Raw genomic sequence first — 22,914 nt, 5'->3', positions numbered from 1 at the left:
CACCGGTTCTCAGCCTCGTGGTGCCACTGGGGCTACAGCCTGACTTCACCACCGCGACACCCAAGTTGTGTGTTCAGCATGTGTGAGGAAGGACAATCAGGGTTGCCGTGGCTGCTCCCTGCGGGCCACTAGGATAGGGCTGAGGGGCCCCCAGGGGACAAGCACGTCGTGGCCACTGGGATGCGGCTGAGGGGCTATCTTTATTCTTATGTACCTGCTCGGCTGACTTCCCAACAGCCACCACTGCAGCGTCCGGTCAGGGAGTCCTTGCTTCTGGGGCGAGGGTGGGGAGGGCGTGAAGAATCAGAGATTGTTCAGCCATTGCTGCCAGTGACAGACGTGCAGGTGGAGGCTGCACCTAGGGCGCTAGCACGGGTTGGTGGATCTTCTCTATTGGATGGTCTCCTGGTAGTCCATTGCACCATAGCCAAGCCGGAGTGTCTGCTCTGCCTTAGCACACACTAGGAGTCCGGGGGCCACAGGCATGGGTACTGCATGGTCAACCAGAGGGGGCTCAGCAGCCAGTTCATTCTTCCTGCCTCCACAGGGCCTGGCTGACAGTGGTGGCAGTGTCTGGCGCCAGTGTACACGGCTAGGGTCCTGGCTGAGGAGAGGGGTGGGCAGATGGGGTTTGCCTGACCACTGCAGCCGGAGGGCGGCATACAGGTGGCGGCTGCACTGCAGGCGACAGAGCAGGCTAGCAGAGCTCCCCTGGGATGGCCTGGGGGTTGCTGAGTGTCCTGCCAACCCGGCTTAAGAGTCCACTCCTCCTTGACCCTTGCCTGGAGAGTGGGCCATGGCACTGAGCACTCTGCAACCACGGGCATGGGGCTAAGGCGTGAGTTCCTGGCGTCAAACTGCCAACCCGCTGACTGCCTGAGGTCATGGCATGTGAATAATTCCAACCATGTGAATAATTTCTGTGGGAAGTAGAAAAGTTCCTTTTTAAAGTTTCCTTTCTTGTTAAAGAGTAAGTGCTCTAATAACTTTGTTAACCCCTATCCTATGTAGCTGTAAAACATGCCCCTCTCCTCACTGCAGCCTCAGTCTCCCAGGCTGAAGCATTCCTCCCACCACAGCTTTACAAGTAGCTAAGACTATAGGCAAGCACCACCATGCCTGGCTAATTTTGTTTTTTGTAGAGACAATGTCTACAAAAGACCTTGCCCAGGTTGGTTTCAAACTACTGGGCTCAAGTGATTCTCCTGCCTTGGCCTCCCAACCTGCTAGGATTACAGGCATAAGCCACCACACCCAGCCAACTATGAATAATTTAGGCATAAAAGTATAATATTTGAAAAGTGGATTAAATGTTTTCTTTCTATTTCCACAAAGCTGCATGCTAACTGTGGAGATTGGGATGTACTTCTGAATAAGAAATGAAAGTTCTAAAAAAGATAAAATAAGAATTTTGAAGTACCTCAAACAGACTGGTGAGTGGTTTATCCAATATGTGAGCAGTAAAAATAATTCAATTCTTTGGACCCAGGGTACTAAAAAGCAGAAAGATAATTTTTCCTCGGAAATGGCCTAGCTTATCTCCTCTTCTCATTCTCCTTCTGGCCTGGGAACATCCAGGTCAGAGGGTAGGGTGGGGTGGGGACAGCCTACATTAAGTTTTTATTTCAAGGTAGAAAATCTGTCTTCTTGATTGTTTGGGAAATATAAAGAGACTAAGGCAGCTCAGTGTTTAAAATAGAGGATCAGGCAGTATAGAATCTGATTGTAAAAATTTCAATTCCATTTACTCTAGCAATTTACATAATATCGAAACATATAGTTATGCTATGTTCACAAATATGCACACATACCTGTTAATATGCATTCTTAAATACATACATGTGCACCATTACGTTACACATACATGCATGGACACACCAACTGAGGAAAAAGTCATTGTTTATATATTCAATTTTCCTTTGAGTTTACCTATATTTAGCCACTGTTTAAAACGCTTTTATTCCTGATTTTGGGGACTGCTTACTGAGATTATTTTTCATCTCATTAAAAAACAGCTTTAGGATTTCCTTCAGAGAAGTTCTGCTGGTGGCAAATTCCACTGGTTTTTGTCTGAAAGGTAGGCTTTTTGTCCTATTTTTTCTTTTTATTATATAGAAAGATAACATATAAAGCAAAATTTGCAGGTCTTAGTTATACAGTTTAATGTGTTTTTATGAATGCAAATGCCCCTGAAGCAATCAGTCTAATCTATTCTCACATTTGCATTGCAGAACGGAGACATTCTGTTCTAGTCAATGTAAATTATCCCATTACAGCTCCCAAATACGATATGTACTCCTGAGGACTCCTTACAAAGCGAGGTGTGTCATATGTCCTGATCCCAATGAAGAGGCCTAACTAGAAAACTAAAGGCTAAGAAGAGGTAGGAGGCTGCTCTAAGGAGGGGTCTCACTCTGCCCTTGGACAGAGAACAGGTGGTGGTCAAGGCCCTGGTGGGGGCAGAAGCCTCTGTCAGGAGCCTCTGGCATCTGGCCACAGGCACCACAGACCTGGGCTTGGGCAGCAGGGTGCGCTGTGGGCCTGCTGCTGAGGGCTCTATGGGGCTCTCAACTGGGAAACCAGACACCTGAACTTGGTCTCCATTCAGGGCATACTGGGGCCAGCAGCTGGGCCCTCCCTGGGCCCTTGGGGAGCATGAAGCAAGGCCTAGCCCAAGTAGCACCTCCCAGAAATGTCACCCCACCATTGGGAGTGACACTCTGGGCACAGGGAGTGATTTGGTTGGGCAGGGGAAGAGGAGCACATTTGCATGAAGGGGTCTTCTCTCTTGTGGGGCTAGAGGGTAGGTAAGAGGGACCTGCAGCGTGACTACCTCAGCAGAGCTCTGGCGCATCTGCACCATGGCATGGACTCCACTCCTCCTCCACTGCACAACTAAGGACAGTTCTCAGCATCCTCATCCCCCAGCTCACTGACACCACCTCCCAAACTAACGCCAAGAATGTCCTTCCCTCTTTTTTTCTCCAGGCCACAATGAGTGTCTGTGTTTTCAGGGTCGCTGCCTAATCTGTGCCCAGGCCTTACCTAGATACCTAACGCCTCCAAACCAGGTAAATTGAACCCTTTTCCAAAGTCAAAGAAGCAGTTTATGACATTAGAGCACTTAGCAAATTTACCCTCTGGCTTAATTTAGACCAAATGTTTAAATTTTGAAGACATCTTTATTTTACCAACAATAATTTTAAAACTGTCTTTATTTCCCAAAGATTAATGAAGTTACATGAACTAAAAGGCACTATTTTTCTGACAAAATATTTAAGAGCTTTAATTTTCTTTGAAGCCAATTAATTGCAGCTCCTTTGTATAAACATCACACACACACTTCTAGACAGGAGAAAATCTAGCAGTTGTAAGTTTTTCTTTCACATTTTATGACTTTCTGACTGGTCCTGTTATTTCCATCTTTTCTAAATTAGTCACTCTACTTTAGGATAAGAATTTGCTCTACAAGATCCTCTCTCATATAAAATTTCCTTCCTTCATAACCTTTCTTACCATAAATACATCTTCACATCCACGACTCTCTTTAGCTGTCTCTCCTGTACTAGTTTCTCATGCTGCCTAAATCAAAAAGGTCAGGTAAAACAAAGCAAAACAGAGCAGAGCCTTAGATTTTGAGAAGGATCTGTCTGCTTACAGTTCTTGGGGTTCCATGAAAAAAACCAGAGGTTTCCTGTAAAATAGGGTCTTTGTTTTCTGAAGTTTTTTTGGTATTGAATTATTTGAGCTTATTATATATTCTGGTTTTGAATCCCTTGTGGGGTGGAGAGTTTGAAAATATTGTTTCCCATTCTGTGTGTCATCTCCTTTCTTTTCTCTTCTTTCTTTTGCTGTTATAAAAGCTTTCTAGGATGACAGAATTCCATTTGTTTATTTTTGCTTTGTTTGCCTGTACTTTTAAGGTCTTAAAGCAAAAACTTTTGCCTAGATCAGCATCCTAGAGTGTTTCCACTGTGTTTTCATTCTACTAGTTTCATAGTTTTAGGTCTTCAGTGTGTTTAATCCATTTGATTTGATTTTCATGTATGGTGAGAGATAGGTGTCTAGTCTTATTCTTGTGCATGAAGTTTTCCCACTGTATGTATGTATTTTCTTGGTGTCTTTGTCAAAGATGAGTTAGCTGTAAATGTGTGCGCATATATATGGGTCCACTATTCTTTTCCATTGATCTATGTGTCTGTTTTCAGAACGCGGCCATGCAGACTTGGTTACTATAGCATCCTAGTACATTTTGAAGTCGGGTAGTGTGATAACTCCAGCTTTATCCTTTTGGCTCAGGATTGCTTTGACTATTCAGGATCTCATGTGGCTCCTTAGAAATTTTAGGATTTTTTTTTTTTCTATTTCTTTGAAGAAGTCATTGGTATTCTGATAGGGATTACATTGAATCTGTTCATTGCTTGGGCTACTGTTGTCATATTAACAATCTTAATTCTTCCAATTCGTAAGCATGGAAGAGCTTTTTATTTTCCTGTCTTTTTCCATTTCTTTCTTTGGTGTTTTATTGTTTTCCATGCATACATGTTTCACGACTTTGACTAAAGGGACCCCTAGGTGTTTTATATTGATTGCAGTTATTGTAAATGAGATTGTATTCCTGATTTCTTTTTCAGATTATTCACTCTTGGTGAGTATAAATGCTACTGATTGTTGTGTGTTGATATTTTGTATTCTACAACTTTACAAAAATGCCTTAATCATTTCTGCCTGTTTTTGTTTGATTCCTTAGGTTTAAGTGTATAATCACGTAATCTGTGTACAAGGCTAATTTGACATCTTCCTTTTCTATGTAGAAGCCTTGTCTTTACCTTTCTCTTTCCTTCCTTTCTCTTTCCTTTTCTCCTCTTTCCGTTTTTCCCCTTTCCTTTCTTTCCTTTTCCTTTCCTCTTTACATTCCTTTCCATTCTGTTCTATTCCTCTAACCATTCTCTTGCCGAATTGCTCTGGCCCTGACTTGCCCTAGGAACTATGTTGAACGAGAGTGGTGAATAGGAAAGTGATCCTGATCTTTCTTCTCCAAAACCTGAATGCGCACTTACCAGGCAGCTGCAGCAATGGTGCTCCATTCCTCCAAACATGCCATCCAGGAACATGGAGTCCTGACAGGCAGCGCTGAGAGAAGTTGTCACCTTTGGGCATGAATATCTCCAGATAGTGTCAGGAGATGCTGCTCAAGTGGCCCGTGTTCCCATCCAGCCAGCCCAGAAATGAGTCACACACCACAGACACATAGCACCCTTTCTTCATTAGGTACTGGAATAGGGACCCTGGAGCCATGCCCCAGCCCTGCCACCTGTGAGTATGGTCTGTACCTAGGAGTTCTGCTGATGCCACTGCTGCCCTGAGCCTGCAGGAGTCTAGGGAAGGGGCCAGGCCCAGTCCAGTGGCCAGGAACCCAGCCAGTGAGCCAGAAGCAGTGAGAGCTGTTAGAACCTTTTTTGAGGTCATCCTGGGGCTGCCTCTGGTTTGGATGTATCTTCCCATTCATGAATGCAAGAACATTGGCTAAGAGGTATTCATAATGACCTTTCCTGATTTCCAGTCCTAGCAGCAGTCTGGGAAGGTTCCAGTGGTTCCATGAGCCTGCTATCATTTTGTATCTCCCAGTGTCAAATATCTGTTCAAATATCTATTTGGCTTCATTTGCTTTGACATTTATTTTTCAATATTGTTTATAATGTTGATAAGCAAAACTGGCCTATAGTCATCAAATTATCTTTAAATTGAATCATTTCCTTCATTTTGCTTTCTGTATGTACATGGTTGCTTTTTTCTCTTTTCTTAGATTTCTTCAGAAAGTGACACATTTCCATTCCATCTTCATTTCTCATATGTGCACACTGGATGCACAGCCTAGAGTCACACTTTCTCTGGTTGTCCCTTAGCAGCATTGCACTAGTGTTGATTGTGGGATTTTCATTATTGTTTCTTTATGTAGGTATCATGCCTTCTGTGATGTATTGACTGGAGAATATTTTGTAGTTTTCAATTTCCCAAATATATATGTTTGGGGTAATGATTTGATTGCATTTTTGCAGGTTATAGGTTACCTTTTGATTGTTGAGGACAGCTTTTGAGGCTGATTCAGAAATCACAGAAATGAATGTGCTCCCTCTTTGTTGGGTTCTAACCATGTCCATTAGATCAGGTTTACTGAGTTTTGACTGCTTCATTTGACCTTACTAAAGTCTTGGCTCTGCTTAATCTGTGAATTTCCAACCAAGGTGTATAATTCCTCTTCATGATTACGAAGGTAATTTTTTTAATTTGTATCAGTTTTCTTTATAAGCTTTACTATTGCCATATTGTTAATATGTTTTAATGTTCAGAGAGATTCAACACTAGTTTACATATAGTAACAATATTAGATATTAAACTTTTTATTTATTGATTGGCAAATAAAAATTGTGCATATATGTGGTATACAACATGATATTTTGAAGTATGTACACATTGTGAAAAGCCTAAATCAAGCTACTTTATGTTTTACCTTACTTCATGTATTTTTCTGTTTTACATGTGAGAACACTGAAAATCTATTCTGAGAGGCCGAGGCGGGTGGATCACGAGGTCAAGAGATCGAGACCATCCTGGTCAACATGGTGAAACCCCCTCTCTACTAAAAATACAAAAAATTAGCTGGGCATGGTGGCGCGTGCCTGTAATCCCAGCTACTCAGGAGGCTGAGGCAGGAGAATTGCCTGAACCCAGGAGGCGGAGGTTGCGGTGAGCCGAGATCACGCCATTGCACTCCAGCCTGGGTAACAAGAGTAAAATTCTGTCTCAAAAAAAAAAAAAAAAAAAAATCTATTCTGGGGGGATTTTTAGGTATACAATTAAGTTATTAATGCTAGCCCTCATGCTGTATCCACCCAATGCCTACTAGACATAGATAAACCATAGAATCTAAAAGACTAAACTGTTGCTTTCCATTCATAGTTTTTTACCCAGAAACCACCCATTTTTCTGCTGAGAGACATAATTGAGGCCAGCAAGCCCCTGTCCAGTCTGCTCTCCCCTGGGAGCTCCCCTGCTACCCTCAGTGTCTGGGTGGTGGCTCCAAGTTGTTGCCTCCTGTGAGAAGCTTCCCCACAGACAAGCTGCCAATGCACCACCCTCATAAAGCTGGTTATGGAAACCTGCCACCTTGTGGTCAGAATATTTTCCTTACTCAGCCCTGAAATCTCTTAAAAAAAAAAAAAATTATTTACTTTACTTTAGGTGCATACTATAGCTGGCATTTCTCCCCATGTTATCCCTCCCCACCCCCTGCTGTCTCTCCCCTACCCACCTCAACTGCCCCCAGTGTGTGATGCTCCTTTCCCTGAGTCCACGTGTTCTCATTGTTCGACACCCACCTATGAATGAGAACATATAGTGTTTGGTTTTCTGTTCTTGTGTCAGTTTGCTGAGAATGATGGTTTCCAGATTCATCCAAGTCCCTACAAAGGACACGAACTCATCATTTTTTATGGCTTCATAGTATTTTTGATTTCACAGCTACCCAGCCTGCTTACACACATAGGTCAATAGAGACAATTCACACTGGAATTTAACTTTCTCTGACAAGGAAGCATACACATCAATCCTAGGGATACCCAGCACCAGGACAGGTCCTGCCCCCAACAGGCACCCAGAACTTGCCTTTTCCTTCTTGAAAACACATGATGGCAGAGAGGGTGATTCCTGACTAAGCCACCAGATCAGTCTCAAATTCAGCTGAGGCCCAGAATTACATCTAAAGTCAACTACAGATTGGGAGCAAATTACATATTGTCTTAAGTAAATTAAACACGATGTGATCTGACTATATTTAACAAGGATTATTTATATTTTGATATAAATATGTCATAAGGAAGAATGGTATACCCAGGTCTTACGTTAATTTACAAAATACTATAGATCTTATTTGCAAACATTGATGAAATGCCTACCATGAGAAACCACAGCTTGGTATACATAGTGTAAACGCATCAGTACTCATAACCTATCTTAGATAAAGGCATTAACTTATCTCCACATTAGAACTGAGTAAACTATCACGGGAGAATTTAGTGACAAGGTCTGCTGGGCCGTGACAATGGCAAATAGTGCCCATGGAGTTTTCTTCAGGGCTTGCATTTCTAATAACTGATTGTTGTCTTTCATCATCCTTCACATCCCCCATGAGTCCCTGCCGGGCCATAGGCCCCACCTCTCCAGCAGGTTGCAAGACCCTGAATTGGTAGCTGGTCATCCTCACACATGACTTGTCCCTGGCAGCACAGTGCACTCACTTGTGGAAATATTTTTAACTGATGATGTATAAATTACAGCCTGTTGTGGGTTCATCTAGTTGGTCTCAGTTAAGCTATGATTTTGAGATCATGTTGGTTTCACAAGAACACAAGCCAACTCTAGTTGATCTCCTAAGAGTATTTCCCTTTGAGGTTTAGTTCCTATATTGGAGTTTGCTGAAGAATAATACATTTTCAAAACCCATGGGCTAAGCAGGAGGGGAGACTCCTTGTGTGAGAACTTTTACTTTCTTTGGGGAAAAGTATATTAATTACAAAAAGGTTTCATGTGGTGGGCAATAGGCTATGGGATTTTATCTTGCTGAAATATTATCTTCTGAGATGTTGCCAGGGAAACACCTGTGCTTCTGGTGGGAAATGGGTGCATGCCTTACTCTGGACCCATTTGAATGTTGTAAGAATATGCAGGTGTGGTTGTGGGATGGACTCCTGACCCCAGTTTACGTTTACATACCACAGTTTTTACGGACCAAATTCAAAAAAGTATTCTGCGGACTGGGAGGGCAGAGATGCCTGCCTCTCTGGCCCCAGGTAACTCCTACAAGAGTTAAGGCGTAGGGATACACTGAAGGCAGAGACTATCCAATCTTTGAATTTGTCCCCAATGACCCTACATGACCAGAGACATGGCATTTTAAGAAATCTGGCAAGTGGGACTGAAGATTGCTGTTGTTACCCGCAGGAAACTGTGTAAGAAAAACTAGAACTTTACCAACATGTTCAACTTTTTCAGCAACAGGTTTTATTTTTTAAATGTATGTAAGTATTTATGTCTTAAAAATATAATTTCTTCCAAAATTCTACTTTCAATATTCAAGATCACTTTTGCTCTCTGACATTGTATGCCTTTTTTTCAGGAATAGATATTATCTCAAAATTCTAAATTATTTGCTGAATTGTGTATTAAATGATTATCGTAGAATTTCCTTGTCCAGAATTAATTTTGTAATATGTAATCTAGTAGAAGTTTTCTCCACTTTGATTTCAGAATTTGTATCTCCTCTGTCAGAGAACCTAAATGCTGACTATGAAATGAGTGATCACTGAAGACTTTCCTACACTCATGACACTGAGGGTGTTTTATGCAGTGGGAATCTTCATATACGCCACAAGTGTTGCTATATGAATAAAAAATTTCTCATGATTTTTTTCACTGAAGAACTTGTTCTGTATGAAGCTTGTGGTATTCCACAGGAAGCTTGATCTTATTTCCTGCTTCACAGGTGGTTCTTTCGTGGAGTTTTCTTACACACACCAAGTCTGGTGCTTGGAAGAATATCTATTCACAATGATTACAGATCTAGGGGTTCTCCTACATGGAGCTTTTTCATGTTTCTTGATTATATATGAAGTAAATCACATATTGATTAGAGACCTAAGGGTTCTCCCCTGATCCAGTCCACTAGTTTGTTTAAAGTTAGTGCTGTTGCCAAATATTTCAACTCATTACATTTTTTGTGTGAGTTCTCTCATGCCATCTATGGCCAGTCCACTGACTAAAGATTTCACCATAGAGATTGCATACATATATATTATGTTTCATAGAAACATGTACATATTGACTGAGGAGTAAGTATGACTGAAGAATCTTTCACATTGATTTCATACAGTGACTCTCCACTGTGTGAATTCTCAGGTAAGTACGATTGAAATCTCTCCCACATTCATTACATTTAAATAGGATTATTTATTGAAAGGATTCATAATTTTCTATACAGCTAGTGCTCGACTTACGACCACGATTGGTTCCGACAGACCAGTCGTAACATAATTTTGTCAAAAGTTGAGTAGGCTATATGTACAGTACTGTGAAATGATGTTATAAAAATCTTTAAGTCATATTTTATCATAATTTTCTTTCATTATTGTTATATATCATAATTTTCTTTGTTCATTTTATGCCATTTGTATCATCTCTATGCCATTTTGTTTCTTATTTTTACATTCGTCAGGTTTAAGTAAAACACTGCATTACCAGTACAACTGGTTTAATATTTGCAAAACATACAAAATTACAAAATACAGGTGCATAGAAAAATACAAAATACAGGTGTAAAAAATACCATAGGAAACATTTTCCCAATTGCAAAACATATCGAAATATATAAACATGTATGAAACATTTTATTGGCCGTTTTTGAATTTGATCTTCCATCCAAATATATAGCAATTTCTCCATTTCGTGGATGGGCCCGCTTCATTGCTTTGTTATAACTGTTGATTGCATGGGTGCAGAACCTTTCATAGCTTCACGAATTCTTTATCTTTCAAAGTCATCGACACAGCCGAGTGTGATAACTTCGTATCACGTGTGATCACATTCACTTTCTTTCCTCCTTCGTACTGCTTAATTACCTTCATTTTCGTGTCAAGATCGATGGCCTTTCCTTCCTTCTTGGCAGGCTGAGTTGTAGACAAAGACAATTTCATCTTGGTAGACATCTTGGGAGGGGTTTGATGAAGACACAAAACACAAATTGCTGCACTGAGTCTGGGATAACAGTTGAAGTGGTGCACGCGGAGATGGTAGTGCTGCCAGAAGCTGGTCCGCACTGTCATACGCCCAGCTGGGCAACGTTTGCGCTGGCAGACGTGGAGCAGTCGTGGCTAGCGATTGTGGTCGTAAAGTCGAATGGTCATAAGTTGCATAGGTCGTAAGTTGATCAATACCTGTACAGTGTGGGTTCTCTTATGTCATCTAAGGGAAGAAGCATGATTGAAGGCTTTTGTGCATAGAAGATATTCATCTGGTTTCTCACTAGTATAAACTCTCTCATGCTTTCTAAGGGCAGAACATGGACTGAAGGCTTTCACGCACTGGAGATTTGCATGAGGTTTCTCTCTAGTGTGAGTTTTCTTGGGCTGGCTAGGGCGAGATCTTTGACTAAAGGCTTTCTCACATTGGTGGCATTCACAGGGTTTTTCTCCAGTGTGAGCTACTTCAAGTTATCTAAGGCTAAAACAATTACTAAATAATATCCCACATATATGATATTCCCATGATTTACCTCTAGGGTGAGTTTCCTTATGTTGATTGAGAAATAACTGGTCATTAATTGATTTTTTACACTGTTTTCTGACATGGGGTTTCTTTCCCATATGACTTAGCAAGTGTTGAGTCAACAGAGCTGCCAATGAAATCTCCAAATCATTCATTTCAAAAGTATCCCCTTGACTCTGAGATTTCTGCTTCTGGGAAGGAGATGACAATCTGTTAATAATTTTCCCACATAGATCCATATATTTATTTCTCTACATGTGAATCTAATCACTCAATGATAGTCCAGAGTTCAAATATTTGCAATATTACTTGCATACACATGGTATGTTACTCTGCTATGGGCACAAATATTCCTTTTTTGTAGCAACCCAACTACAGAGCTAGCAGATTAATTTTAAAGACTTCACTTATATTTGAAAAATTAGCTACATTCACAGTGCTTATACAATTGGCCCATTTTAAAATATCAGATGATAGTTGAGGCTCATTTACATTTTTTCACTAAATTCAAAAGATTCAGCTTTTGCTTGGAAAGAGTATAGTCCCAACTTAATTACAGTCTGGTTATTGTGTTCGGTTACTAACACCATTTGCCAGGTCTTTAATTTGGATAACCAGGCTTCGCACTCATGAAATTCATTATTGACCTAGTGGTGAATGTGAACTTTCTGCTGATATGTTGTTGCATGGATGCCATTTTTTTTTATATAAGGGCACTTTCCCTGCCTAAAAATAATTGAAAAATAAATAAATTGTTAAAATGGCATTAAGAGAATGAAACAATTGAAAAGCGCCCTGACACATGGAAGTATGTCTAAAATATGGCACTTAGATGAGGCAAGTGTGTCAAAGTGACACTTCAGAGAGTAGAATCACATTATAGGATGTTGCCAATTAAACACATTTTCAAGATTAACATGTGAAAAAAGTAGAATGAATAACAGCTGTTGTTTTGGTAAAGAGTGGGAAAATCTTCCAAAGGGAGGATCACGACAAGAGTCGCTATAATCTTACCTCTAATAAATACATAAACATTTTTTCCTTAATGCCAAAGATGATGTCAGAAGGACACATGAATTGTGAAGACTTTGTCCCTAATGTCCTTGCCTATGTTTTAGATACAACTCATTTAACAAAATCTTTAGTTGGTATTTCCAAGAACATACTCAGACACTAACTAGGCACCGTGTTTTACAGATACACTGGGCCCTTCTACTTACCTAGACCCTGGCCTTGAAGAAATTTTCTTCCTTCTTCCACAGCTCTTTTCTTTGCTCCAACTGAGAAATCACATCTGCTTTGCAGAGCTGATACCCTGGTTTGTTGTGGGAGAGGAATTCTGTATATTTCCAGACTGGTATTGATTAACATGTATTGTTATCAAGGCTAAGGAAGTCACTGAGAAAGAATAAGGAGGAGATTGAAAGTCAGCCCAGGCAGCAGCAAATGTTCTCCAACAGCCCAGCTAGGTATGCCGACCAAAGCAGTGAGGCACTGTGGGTGCTGACTCATATCAAAATGCAGAGAGGGAAAGCAGAATCTTTAGTCTTTTCAAAATGGGATGAATCAATGTCACAATGGGCTGAATTTTATTTTCAAACAAACAACACAATAAACATCAATTCCACAAGAACAAAGTTCAATTATTTTTAGCACTGCAATCTCAACTCTCACATAGTTGGCTGCACTACAGGGCCCCTGGGGCAGGACAGAGTTGTGGGTTCTGACCATGGACAGGAGAGCAGCCCTGACCTGCCCACCCTGTGCTGCAGCCATGGTAGCTCCACAGAGCCTGGCGCTGGGGCCATGTCTGTACCACCACCCATGCCACCTTTCAGTGGCCAGATCCTGAAGGAGATGGCTCTGAAGGCTTGGACTTGCCTGGCCCACACCTTCCAGCTGCCCTACCATCTTTTGCTGAGCTCTCTGTAGGTGACCATGAGGTCAGCTAGGGGTGACCGAAGATGCCATCACCAAGTTTCTGCTCAGCTTTCAGCTGTTTGAGGACTTACAGGGCTGCTGACCTAGGACACCAAGGACCAGGGCCCTGGCAAGAACAAGGCTTTGCTCACAGGCAGCAACATCAAAGACTATGGAGATGCCCAGCCTTTCTCTCTACTTTCTGAGACTTCTGCCGTGTGATTGTGTGCATGCTAGCTCCTGGAGTCTTTAAGGTGTGTCCAATAGAGGGCCATCTTTCTGGGGAGGGAACATGTTTCTGTTGCAGAATATATGGGGTGTCACTTCACCAGCCAGAAACCTCTACGATTAGTTGTGCCTTTGTCCAAGTTTTTTTAGGGACTGCCAGGCATATTCCACCCACTCGGTCTGGCAGGCTGCTCTTGGCTTTCACTACTAACCTGGATCCCACACCTGCCAGGGGAGAGCCAGGCGTGGAGTGGTGAGAAATACATGAGCAAGCAAGCGTGGGTGCAGTCACTGTGTGCAGCCAGGCACACAGCTGTGGTGAGGCAGGCAGCTCCAGGTGCTACAATGGCACCAGCTTCCTGCTGCCACTGGACCAGGCATATGGCAAGTGGCTTCCACTGCAGGCAAGGAATACGGTGGCACTTGGAAGCTTGGAGACACCGGGAACTCCAGAGCCCCAAAGAAGGTATCACAGCCCTGGCTCAGGAAGCCCCTGAGTCTGGGCTTCCCCAAGGGCCACAGCTCTTCTCTCCTTCTCTTTTCTCTCCTTCTCATCACTCATAACATGGCAAATGAAGGGCATGTTTCAGCACTGTTTCTGTTACAGCTCTTTCAGTCCTGCCATTTGGGTCCTGAATTCTTGTCCTGCATATAGGAGGAATGAAGTACGTGAACAACTGGAGGGTGAGCAAGGCAAAGAGGTATTTTACTGAGTGATAGTGCAACTCTCAGGAGACCTAAATTGGGTAGCTCCTCTTCCCAGGCAAGTCGCCCTGATAAATGCATCCCTCAGTGGAGAGGAGACCTGAGTGGGCAGTTCATCTTGATGAGTGTACAGCTCTCTGCTGAGAGGAGTCCTGGTGTGGGTAGCTCCTATCCACAGGCAAGTCATCCCAATGAGTGTATAGCTGTCAGCTGGGAGGAGACTCACAGTGGGGTCTCTCCACAGGCAAGTCATCCCATCATCTACCTGAGTTTGGATGAGTCCAGGGTTTTTATGGGCTTCAGAGGGGAGGAAGTGCATGCCAATTGGTCCATGGGTGGCCATGGGCAGGCCCAGAAAAAGCACCATATGTTGCCACTCCAGTCCACAGAACTGGCAGCCCAGGCCCCAGGCTTTAGGCCATCCCTGGCTTGAAGGTGGGGTTTCACCAGGGACCTGCCCCTTTCCATCCAGGAGTCTGTCTGCCTCCTGCCACCATTCATGACACCCAGGGTGTTCATGCCAAGAGGCACCTGCAGGCCTGCACTGAGCTGCCCTCAGCCCCCCTCAGCTTCCCTCCCATGCTCATTGGCACCCAAAGTCTGGAGAGGGCTAAGGCAGCAGGGGGCTGGTATGTCAGCACCAACCCAAGCACACGAATACCTAGCCAGGTCATGACAGCACACAGGCTTGGCCACGACTTTGCTCTAAAATCAGAGTAAGTGCTGGCAGTGAGAAGCCAGGCAGTAGGAGCAGGAACTTCTGAGCCTGTGGGGACAGAGGAGCTTCCCAGTCCCCTGAGAGCATAGGGATGCCCAGGTCTGCAGCCATTGCTGGGCGGCTGCAGCTGCACCCAAGAACACAGGGCTCACACTCAACCAACTCGGAAGGGAGCAGGGCTCCCATCAGCTCCATGGAATGTGCAGCACTAGCCATGTCTCCCCTGCTACAGCTGGCATAATTGCAGCAGCCACTCTAGATGGGCCACTGCTGTCATCATTCTGCTGGCTTCCTTTCAAGGGGACAGGCAGCCATCTCACTGTGTCTGTCTGTCTCTCTCTCTCTCTCTCTCTCTCTGGAAAAGAGGAAGGAGCCTGTGGCATCTTCCACAACCAAAACTGCATCCACACAATGGGCTAAACGTCAAAGTGTGGTAAGGGGACCAGCCCTGCCCATCTGGTCCTGCAGAAAAGCCCAGAAGACGTGCCAGCCAGAAGTGGCAGGTGTCCTGAACCCCTGAACACCTGAGTTTGAATTATTCTTGTTGACACTGCCATCACCACTTTCCCCATGGGCCATGGCAATTTTTATGTAAATGTGCAAAGATGTCAGTGGGGGAAGAACAGAAAGAACACTTACCTGGAGAACATATACGAATACTACAAAACGAGAAGGCACTAGCAAAAGGTGGTTACATCATGCTTGTTACATGCCCTCCTCTCATTTAAACAGTGGATATTGTTTTCATCTTCCTTATACTGTGAAAATATGCCACATTTTCATTTTGAATAGCCTGTCATTTCATATTGGTAATAAAATAAATTTTTCTTCAAAAAATCATTTTTAAAACCTTCCATTCAAATCAAATCAAATCAAATTTCTTGTACTGATGAAATAATTATGTTTGATGTATAACATAGAGTCTCAGGTAAGCACTGAGAGCTCTTTGAGTTTCTAATTTAAAAAGTTAAAGGATTAATTCTATTCGGTCCTACTTAGGATGAGCTGTGCTTTTACAGCTCTGTGTGAGCAGTGTGTGAAGCCCAGGGACACAGAGGAAACCCTGTGACTTTCCCATCACCTGAAGATGGAAGCTGACTGGGAGTCCCCTTTCCTGCAGAGCAACATTGCAAGCATCATTGTAGACATCATATTCATATGTGCCCCTTTTATACACAAAACTATAATAAGGCAAGAAGGAGAGTTATCTAATGCACCTTCATTAAAGATGCGCTTTGTGACAGTTGTGTGGAATTATTATGCATTATCTTTAAAACAAGGTTTAGTAGTAGTAATAATCTAAAATTGTGTCACTATTTACTATAACTATGCTCCTTGTGGATCATCTAATAAAATACTTTGCTTAATAACCTGAAACAAAAATTTTACTGGTGGGTGTGAAATAACAGATTCCTTCAGTAGTGGCAGTGGACAGATAGTACATGTATTTATTATTATTATTATTATTATTTTACTTTGCTAAATCCTGAGCCCCTATTGAGGACGTCACTTCCACATTTTCCCCACAAGAGACAGATTTGCAGGGCCATTTCAAAATGTTTCCAATACATATATTTGAGGGTAAAATACTTTGATTTTCTCCTCAAATATGGTGATGCTATGCTAGAGTCAGTTTTAAGTTTAGTATTTTATTGAGACATCACTTACCATCTGCAGAAGTCTGACCTGCAGACCCTGACTCAATGACGGATGAATGAATGCACCCTCACACCATTACAGTGTTTCAAGTGGGCTAGGGATGGCCGTGAGCTGCTTTCAGAAGGCGAAATGCAACCAATCGACCAAGACCCTCTGTCTGTCCTCACATTTGTTCGTAATAGAGGTTCTAAGTCAACACGCTTATGGATAATTAACATGGTTAAGAGAATGGTTTTAAGACTGGTAAAAGCTTTAGGTTCCAGGACCCAGAGTAAATCCTATTAACAGGTAATTCCCCTTTGATCTTCTCGGGAAAGGCCACCCAGCACAAAATTTGCATGAGTAAACAGACAGGAGACAAATGGATGTGGGGTAAACAGACTTAAGTGGGAAGGCCTTTGATCACCTCTCTCTCTCTGACTTAATGGACCTGCCGGCTGCCTTCAGCCAGCCCCAATAAAACCTTTCAGCCTTCCGAAAGTTTTGAGACTTATCTATAACTTTTCCTAATATATCTTTAATATTTTCCATAATATTTTACCAACCACCCCGAGTGAATTCCAACATTTTATTGCTACAGAGTCTCTTCTGACAGTCTTAGGGTCTCTGTTTTAATGTTAATGCTGGTCAGTTGTGCCTGAACTCCAAAGGGAGGAGTGTGTAACCAGGTATGGTGATTCCCTCTTCCAGTCATGGCCTGAACTAGGTTTTCTGGTTTCTTTGCATCCCCTTTGCTGAGAGGATGGGCATTCAGTAGGTCAGGGACTTAGAATTTTATCTCTGGTTTATGCTGTAAACCTGATAAAGCTGAAGGAGAAGAGACTAAAAGGAACCATGACTAACAACAACAACAACAAAAACTGAAGCTAAGAAACATTTAAGACATGTATTAATTTGTTTTAAAATAACAGAAACCAGCCCATTACATAGCAACATCAATAGCATATTTCTGGAAAAAAAAAAAATCATTATCCAGTATTCAGGCCAGGTGTGGTGGCTTACACCTGTAATCCCAGCACTTTGAGAGGCCAAGATGGGTGGATCACAAGGTCAAGAATTCGAGACCAGCCTGGCCAATATGGTGAAACCTCGTTTCTACTAAAACTACAAAAATTAGCCAGACCTTATGGCACGCACCTGTTGTCCCAGCTACTTAGAAGGCTGAGTCAGGAGAAGAGTTTGGACCCAGGAGATGGAGGTTGCAGTGAGCCAAGATTGCACTATTACACTTCATGCAGCCTGAGCAACAGAGACAGACTTCATCTCAAAAAAAAAAAAAAAAAAAAAAAGTTTTCCAAAGCAAAATAATTTCTAAAAAAAGTGACATTGTTTCACAGTTTTGCGAGACTGTTGTGTCTGACAATACAAGCTGGATCCCTATGTCTGCAGTCAGGTTGCTGCACTCCCACACAGCACATCACCTCTGGGAGCTTGGCCGTGCACTCAAGAATGAGTGACAGTGAAAGAGGCAATTAATATCTCTACATTGTCATGAAACAGACTTGACTTCATGACATCCTTAAAAGGGTCATGAAAATTCCAGGGCTCCCTGAACAGCATCATTGACAACCAGTGGTTTAGTAGAGAAGGTTTGGAGGAGTTAACTCAAGGGAGTTAGGAGAGGGTGCATAAGACACCCTAGGCCAGTCTGTGGGGTGGAGGCTGCCTTAACAAGTGGTCTAAGGACCACAGTCAGAAGAAAGAGCAGTGGCACCAGGTGGAGGCCAGGGAGGGAATATGCGAGTTAAAACATTTCAGGCAGAGGGAACAGCATGTGCTAAGGCCCTGAGGCAAATTATCTTCAGGGATAAAGGGCCAAGGTGGCCAGACCTCAAGAAAGCAGAAGAGAGGCACAAAACAAGGGAAGAGGGTGAGAGCAGGCACTAAAGCCAAGCTAAGGGCTTTGGCCTTTAAACAAAGGGAAGTCACTGGGGGAGTTTGGGAAAATGGCACCAAATTTGCATATTTAAAAGAGCTGCCCTTAAGAAGTACAGTCAATCAACAGAGACAGACATCAGCCAAATAATCACATCAATAGCACATTTTTTAGAGAGTAAACAATAATTTCACAATAATTTCTTGATCTGATACCAAAAGCACAGGCAGCACAAAAAAAATAAATTGGACTTCATCAAAATTAAAAACTTTTGTGCATCAAAGGCCACTATCAAGAGAGTGGAAGGACATCCTACAGAATGGAGAAAATATTTGTGAATTGTTCATCTGAAAAGAGATTAATATCCAGAAGATACAAAGAACTTCTACAACTTGGCAACAAAAAACAACAACCTGGTTCAAAAATGGGCAAAGGACTTCAATAGACATTTCTCCAAAGACGGGCTATAGGTGGCCAATACATGCATAAAAAGATACTCAGCATCACTAGTCATTCAGAAAATGCCAATCACAATGACATGCAACTTCACACCCACTAGGATACCTGTTACTTAGATTTAAAAAAATTTAAAAGGCTGAATGTGGTGGCTCTTGCCTGTAATCCCAGCACTTTTGGAGGCTGAGGTGGGAGGATTGCCTGAGCCCAGGAGTTGAAGACCATCCTGAACAACATAGGGAGACTCCATTTCTACAAAAATTTCAAAAAATTAGCCAGATGTGATAGTGTGTGCCTGTAACCCGAGCTATTTAGGTGGCTGGGGCAGGAGGATCACTGGAGCCTGGGAGGTCAAGGCTGCACTGAGCCATGATCATACCACTGTACTCCAGCCTAGATGATTGCTTATCTAATAAAAGGAAGGAAAGAAGGAAGGGGGCAGGGCAAGGGGAAAAGAGAGGGAGAGGAAGAGAGGAGGGAGGAGGAAAAAGAGAGAGAAAGGAGAAGGAGGGAGGGAAGGAAGGAGAGAGAGAAGAAAGAAGGAAGGAGAGAAAGAGAAAGGAAAGAAAGAAAGAAAAAAGAAAGGAAGGAAGACATGAAGGCAGACAATGGTTTTCCAGGCTGTGGAGAAATTAGAACCCTTGTAAATATTGCCATAATGTAAGACGGTGTACCTGCTGTGAAATCAGTATGGCAGTTCCTCAAAAAATTAAACATAGAATTACATTTGGTCCAGCAATGTCACTTCTAGGTATATGAATGAAAGAATTGAAGCAGGGACTCAAACAGATATTTACACACCAATGTGCATAGCAGCATTATTCACAACAGCCCAAACGTCCATCAGTGAATGAATGAATAAGCAAAATGTGGTAAAGACATTCACTGGAATATCACTCAGCCTTACAAAGGAAGGAAATTCTGATGCATGCTACAATGTGGATGAATCCTGAAGACATTATGCTAAGTAAAATAAATGAGACATAAAAAGACAAATATTGTATGATTCCATTTATACAAAGTATCTAAAGTAGTCAAATTCAGAGACAGAAAACAGAATGGTGGTTGCCATGGGCTGGGAGAATGAGGGAATGAGAAGCTATTGTTTAATGGGGACAGAGTTTCAATCTGGGAAGATCAAAAAGCTCTAGAGAGGGCTGCACAACATTGTGAATGTAATTAGTGCCACTGAATTGACAACCACAGACGGTTAAAATGATAAGTTTTGTTATGCATATTTTATCACAATACCAAAAAAAATCAAAAACAGAACTCCTCCAAAACTTACTGCCCAACTGGTCCAAATGTATAATTCGCCCTTCTCTCTCTACACACCAGTGGCAATCTTTAGAATGTCCTAACTTGGCCTAAAGATTTACAATATTCCTCCAAACGTCCAGCAAACCAGTTTACATAATCTTTTTTTTTTTTTTTCTGAGACACTGTCTCTGTTTCCCAGGCTGGAGTGCAGTAGCATAATCATGACTTATTTCATGCCTCGACCTCCCTGGTTCAAGGGATCCTCCCACCCCAGTCCCCTGAGAAGCTGGGACCACAGGCACATGCCACCATGTCCAGCTAATTTTTTATTTGTTATAGAGATGGAGTCCTACTATGTTGCCCAGTGATCCTCCTACCTTGGCCTCCCAAAATATGCCTAATTTTCAGTCATAAAGTAAGATTCCAAAAATATCAAATGCTAACAGTCTCATAATAGAATACCATTGGTATTTAAATGTCCAGCATGTCAGCATTTTGTCTTATTAGCTTAAGGATTACAAAAATGTACATGACTTTAAAACCAAGAAATAAACTACATAAAACTGAGAGATCCAAATGAAACTCAATTTAGTTAAGGTAATCTCTCAATAATGGTTTCAAAAAATATCTGAGTCAGGCAAAATACTAGATAAGAGGAATCAGTGTCAAGAGCAACTAAGTAAATGCTCTCTTCCCATCACCTAAGAAAGCTCTGAAGCCTCCAGAGAGCTAAATCAGACTACATGGCTTTCTTCTGTGCTGAAACATTTATTTCTGAAATGGTGAGCACGTCACCAAAAGGTAATACTTAAATAAAAGCAGTTATGTGTTCTTTTACAAAAGAAACAATCTAGTACATCCACAAATAGGAAACTAAATATGCCTGAATATGTCTGTTGTTAAATAGAATATTTAATGGCATGGAATGGTGTGTATACTATATGCCAATATTAGTTTTAAGGAAATACTCAGAACCACTGGCTTCCTGTGCATAGTAACAAGACAGAAAGGTATAAAAATGAATGGTTATCTCAATTCCCAATATTGTCAAATCTGTTACTTTACAACATAGAGAATATTTTTTACAATTTACAAAATTTAATGCATTTTAGAAAGATTTCCATAAAGTTGTTAAAATATTTTAGAGGGTGAACGCCAGGAATGCCTTCTCTTCTTCCTTCCAAGCAAATGTTTATTAAGCACTTATTTTATATTCAGTGGCTCTACTTCAAGTGTCAACCAGGTAAACAATGCAGTTCCTGCTCTTAGCTCTCATGGAACTCACAATCTAGTAGAATTGCTTTTGCAATATACATGCTGACAATATCACATAAATAAGCAATTAGCACTGAAAATAATTTACGAACTCTCCCAGTCTGATCCTCACTTTGATATACTATCTTCCAATGAGACGAATACAAACTTCACAGTCACAAAAACTATGCGTGCACATACAGCCATGTGCCATACAACCAATGACAGACAATATATATAATGATGGTTCGATAAGATAATATTGTATTTCTGCTGTATCTTTTCTACGTTTAGATATACAAATACCCGCTATGTCACAATTGACTACAGTATTCAGTATGGTCACATGCTGTTCTGGCTTATAGCCTAGGTGCAATAGGCTATACCATATTGCCCAGATGTGTAGTCAGCTGTACTTCCTAGGTTCGTGTCAGTACACTCTATGACATTCAGACAATGACAAAACTGCCAAAGAATGCATTTCTCAGAATAAATCCCCATCCTTAAGTGATACACGACTGCATTTTACTAACCTGGCTAGCTGGGACTTTCACCAGTAAAAATTCTACATAGAAGATGCTATTTATTGTTTCTTTCAGACAATAGAGATTCCTTAATTTTAGTAGGTTTTCAAAAAATTTCTTTTAGACAGAATCTCACTCTGTTGCCCAGGCTGTAGTGCAGTGGTGCTATCACAGCTCACTTCAGTCTTGACCTCCTGGGCTCAAGTGATCCTCCTACCTCAGCCTCTCATGTAGCTGTGACTACAGGTGCACAACACCATGCCTAGTTAATTTTTGTATTTTTTGTAGAGACAGGGTTTTGCCATGTTGCCCAGGCTGATCTCAAACTCCTAGGGTCAAGCGATCCACCTGCCTCAGCATCCCCAAATGCTGGGATTACAGTCACGGCACCTGGTTCAATTTTAGTTTGAAATAATTTTGATGTACAAACTTTTCATTTCCCTTGCTCTCCAATATGATAAACCAAGATTTTTAATATTAGCAAATATCACTTACACGTACATATATTGTCTTTAGAAAACATAATTATCTGCTACTGTGCTTAAACATTCTTTAATTTCTCACTTTGCTAAAGGATTTCACTCCTTTGGCTAAAATATGAAACTATACAATTATATATACTTTAGTATTTGCAAGCTTACTCTTTGAAAACATTTACTTGTATTAGACATCTTTTTTCTTTTGTTGATTCCAGTTGTCATCTGGAAACATTTCCTTAGTTCCTAAGACTCTTTTAAAGTTAGATTTCATCTACTCGGAAAGACCTTGTAAACTACATAACTGCAAAGCATGGTAAGACTTAGAGTGCCTTGTTTATTTTAGTTGAACTATAGTCTCATATTTTAAAATGTATCAATTATGCTATATAACACAACAGATATTAGCTTTAAATTATTTAATACTTTTTATGGGTATGCTATGTATCAGTCCCCAGACTTATCACCATACTTGATGCTGGAATTCTTAATTGCTCCTGAGGAATAGAGGAAAATTTA

At 41.6% G+C, this 22,914-nt stretch overlaps 1 long non-coding RNA gene across 1 annotated transcript; it reads right to left on the bottom strand.

The window, feature by feature from the left end:
* Nucleotides 1–910: 910 nt before the first annotated feature.
* LOC116539824 lies at nucleotides 911–13,852 on the bottom strand. The gene is made up of 3 exons (XR_004264210.1): nucleotides 13,842–13,852; nucleotides 1,978–1,983; nucleotides 911–1,026 (listed from the first exon to the last, which is right to left on the bottom strand). It is a non-coding gene; the product is annotated as an uncharacterized LOC116539824 (long non-coding RNA).
* Nucleotides 13,853–22,914: the final 9,062 nt, after the last annotated feature.

Source organism: Sapajus apella, unplaced genomic scaffold (assembly GCF_009761245.1).
Source record: "Sapajus apella isolate SASKATOON/1434 unplaced genomic scaffold, GSC_monkey_1.0 scaffold134, whole genome shotgun sequence".
In the NCBI taxonomy this organism is placed as follows: Eukaryota; Metazoa; Chordata; class Mammalia; order Primates; family Cebidae; genus Sapajus; species Sapajus apella.
Note: the sequence above shows the minus strand (reverse complement) of the source record. Positions and strands in the feature narration are given on the sequence as shown.